Here is a 4,228-nt window from a genome sequence, read left to right on the forward strand (position 1 = left end):
GAGACAGGAGACATGCTTATTTTTCTGTAATGCTTATTTATACTCTGGAGTACAGCATAAAACAGAAAACTAGCAGTACAACATGTCTCCAGTCTCCAGTCTCTCTGTACCCATAAAACAGAAAATTGGACTGCTATTGGGACAAGTCCGACTATCATTCGTTGAGTAACGCAGCCAGTACTAGCTACTGTACTCGATAGACAATGGTGGAAAAAAAGTAAGTTCCATATGCAAATAAATACTAGGATCATGTGCTTGTACAAGCGTTCTTGCAGACGGCTGTTGGACTGTACAGCAACAAAAGAAGTAATCTTTTGCATTTCAATTGGATTATACCCATAAAACAGAAAATTTATGTACTCTGTACCCATAAAACAGAAAATTTATATACTCTGTACATGTATCTAAATTTATTGTCCCTCGCTGTACATGGAGATACTATGTACATGTATCTACACACAAACATGAAGTTTTTTTTCTGGAAAATGACTATGCTGATCTAGAATTTCTATAGTCTCTTTAGTCTATTAAGTCTATTAAGTTGTAACAACAGAAAAACAAAAAAATTGAAACTTACCGCCACATAAGCCTCCCATACAGAATCACTATCGACGGATATCTTGTTCTTGTTCCAATCCCAACCAAAGCCACTTGTTTGTAGCATACCATTGATGATAGTGTGGTGCTTGTCAAATGTCTTGTTCCTTGACATGATGTTGTCTTTTGTGATTTCCACATTGCACTTTTCTCGGACATTCTTGATAGCAGCCGTGTAGACATGAGACTTCCACCCATTTTGGCATCTGTCACCCTTGTTGTAGTACTCCACGAATGTGTCAAGAAGTGCCTTGTCCATATCATCATTCCAAGAAATGTAGCCCCTGCCCGAGCCTGACTTCTTACCCTTCTCCATATCCTACAAATAAAAAAAATTACAAAGGTTAGTAGAGTTATTGAGGAGCAACACAATATTTGCAAAAAAAGAAATATTAAAAAAATTATCATACATTGTCCACGTCTCGCTTGGTAATCATCAAACATTTGGTTAGCTTTGGTGTCCCTAAAGTTAGTCCATTGATTTGATGACTGCACATTGGTAATCATACTCACTTCACTTTGAACATCATGAGATTCAACAGATATTACTTGATCAACTTGGCCTAAAAGTAAATCATCCATATCTCTTTGCCTATCCCTTACAAAGTTGTGCAATATGCAACAAGCATTGATGATCCTAATCTGATTTTGTAAGTCAAAATATGAGTTTTTCCTTAATATAGCCCACCTCATCTTCAATAGCCCAAACGTTCTCTCTATCACATTTCTAGCTGTTGAATGGCGCAAATTGAACAATTCCTTGGCATTGGATGGGTTATTCCCTTGGGCAGCCCACTCATTCAAGTGGTAGCGAGTGGATCGATATGGAGCAAGAAAGCCTGGTCCATTGGTGTATCCAGCATCTACTAGGTAATATTTTCCACTTGGAATAGCAAATGCATCGTCCCGAGACATGGCATCACGTAGCACACGTGAATCTGAAGCTGACCCTTCCCATCCAGCTAGAACATAAACAAACTTCATGTGTTGATCACAAACACCCAAAACATTGGTGGTTATTTGTTGCTTCCTATTCCTATACCTCCCTTGATCAGCCAAAGGTACAAAAACATCAATGTGTGTACCATCTAGTGCTCCAAGGCAATCTTCAAACCACCTCCACTTAGAATCTTCAGGTTGTACAGCTAAAGGATCAGGAAGCTTGATAAATTCATGGCATAATGATAGAACACCTCTCAACACCTCATTGAAATAGCGGCTAATTGGTTCAAGTGACCACCCGTATGAGCTACGAATCATCCTCATCTTAGTGCCATGACCCACTACAAGCAAAAAGATAGCAACCTTTTCTTCTACCGACACATTGAAGGTGTCACACATATCGCACCTCTCACGTAAGATAGTGCATAGGTCCGAAAAGGATCTCTTAGTTAGACGCAAACTGTCATAGCAATAAACATTTGATCCTTGATACAGATTCCTTAGCATTTGTTTCCGACCAGCTACATCTCTCTCTATCACCTCAGAGGGATCCATAAGATGTCTAGGTCTTTTCCGATAATAATATTCCGCAATCATGCCCATGACAGTTGCAACAAATAAGGATGCTACTCTCAGCCTCTTCTTCCTACGCCTCTCTCTCATTTCCCCCAAATTTCTTCTAACCAATTCTAAGTTGTTGTGAGGCATCTACAGCAAATAAACCATACATCATAAGCACACTTGAACAAACATGCATATACAGTTTATACGATTGAATGCACAGCTGTTTGAAAAAAGAACATGCTCTTAGCTATTTTTTAGTGATCATCAATCAGCATATATAATGAACAACTACACGTACTGCTACAGAATTAGAAACATATTCCAAGCACAACATCTAAAAAATTGGAAGAATACTAGTAAGACTCAGCTGTGTTGAGTTTAAAATTAACTAGAAATTAACTAGTAAAATGGGAAGTTTTGTTTGGGCAGATTTTGGCCGGCCATGCTTGTCTATCTCAGATCAACTTGGGCTGGGCTCGAATGGGTGAGAGCCTCTGTGCTAGAAGTAGGAAAAGAAATAAAACTGAGGTTTTTCTGTCTACTGTTTGAAAAGTAGAAAAAATAACTACAAATATGAACGCTTAAGAAGAAGAAAAAGGTTTACATGAACGCTTGCACAGTTGAGGGTCAGTTTCAACATGCTCTGGCTACTCTGCATATATGACCACAGATTGTATCTAATCAGCTGCTCAGATTTGGTGATCACCAAGTATTGATTTGCATAACAGTTGCTGGTAAAGTTACCAGTCAAATACTCCCTCCATTCTTTTTTTATTTGTCACAGTTTATATTTGTCCTAGTTTAGTTCGAAAATGAACCAGGGAGCAACAAATATTCGAGAATGGAGATAGCAATGAACCTGTATGCTGTGACAGCCGTGAACTCACTAAAACTTGTTTAACGTCACTTTTTCCACCATGAATTAAGAACGGAAGCTACACTAGTCCTAGACCAAAAATGTGAAAAATGCAGGTGACCCCGGTGCACGCCCTGGGCGCTGGCATCAGCCCGATGCAGGGCCTGGTGATGGCGGTGATCCTCACCTTCTCACTGCTCTTCGTCACCTACGCCATGATCCTGGACCCGCGGAGCCAGGTCCGCACCATCGGCCCGCTGCTGACGGGGCTCATAGTCGGCGCCAACAGCCTCGCCGGCGGCAACTTCACCGGCGCGTCCATGAACCCGGCGCGGTCCTTCGGTCCCGCCATGGCCACCGGGGTCTGGACCAACCACTGGGTCTACTGGATCGGCCCGTTTAGGTTCAGCAGGGGTCTAGACGCACCATGAAATCACCTATCGGTTACCACGACATGTTGAATCTAACCTAGGTAACTCAGGAGAGATCGCAACAAACGCAAGAGCACCGTGAAGGAGCTAAGTACCTGAGGCGTAGTCCGAGGAGGAGGCGCGGCGCTCGGGGAGGAGGAGGCGGCGCGGCGCTCGGGGAAGAGGAGGCGGCGCGGGCGCGGGCGTGCTCGGGGAGGAGGAGGCGGCGCGGGTGCTCGGAAAGGAGGCGGCGCGGGCGCGGGCGTGCTCGGGGAGGAGGCGGCACGGGCGCGGGCGGCGCTCGAGAGGAATCTGTTTCCTCGTTTTAGGGTAGGAATGTTTTTTTTGCTTCTAATTCTAGCCCAAGAAATGGATGGAAAGTTAATTTCCAATTCTATAAATTGCCAAACAAATCAGCCAAGAATTAAATTCCAATTCAATCCAATTCCAATCAAACAAACGGGCCCTTAAGGTTTCTTGGGTATGAGATTTTTCCTGCAAAAAGAATACCCAAGTGAAGCGAGAATAATCATCCACAATAACTAGACAGTACTTACTCCCGCCGATGCTTATGTAAGCTATCGGGCCAAATAGGTCCATGTGTAGGAGCTCGAGTGGCCTGTCAGTCGTCATGATGTTCTTGTGTGGATGATGAACACCAACTTGCTTCCCTGCCTGACATGCGCTACAAATCCTGTCTTTCTCAAAATGAACATCGGTTAGTCCCAAAATGTGTTCTCCCTTTAGAAGCTTGTGAAGATTCTTCATTCCAACATGTGCTAGTCGGTGATGCCAGAGCCAGCCCATGTTAGTCTTAGCAATTAAGCAAGTGTCGAGTTCAGCTCTATCAAAATCTACT

At 43.1% G+C, this 4,228-nt stretch overlaps 1 pseudogene across 1 annotated transcript; it reads left to right on the forward strand.

The window, feature by feature from the left end:
* The first annotated feature begins 3,033 nt into the window (after window positions 1-3,033).
* On the forward strand, window positions 3,034-3,347 carry LOC115439716 (aquaporin pseudogene; annotated as a pseudogene). Its single transcript, NR_164008.1, has one exon. The product of NR_164008.1 is annotated as an aquaporin pseudogene (transcript).
* Window positions 3,348-4,228: the final 881 nt, after the last annotated feature.

Source organism: Zea mays, chromosome 5, assembly GCF_902167145.1.
Source record: "Zea mays cultivar B73 chromosome 5, Zm-B73-REFERENCE-NAM-5.0, whole genome shotgun sequence".
Classification (NCBI taxonomy): domain Eukaryota; kingdom Viridiplantae; phylum Streptophyta; class Magnoliopsida; order Poales; family Poaceae; genus Zea; species Zea mays.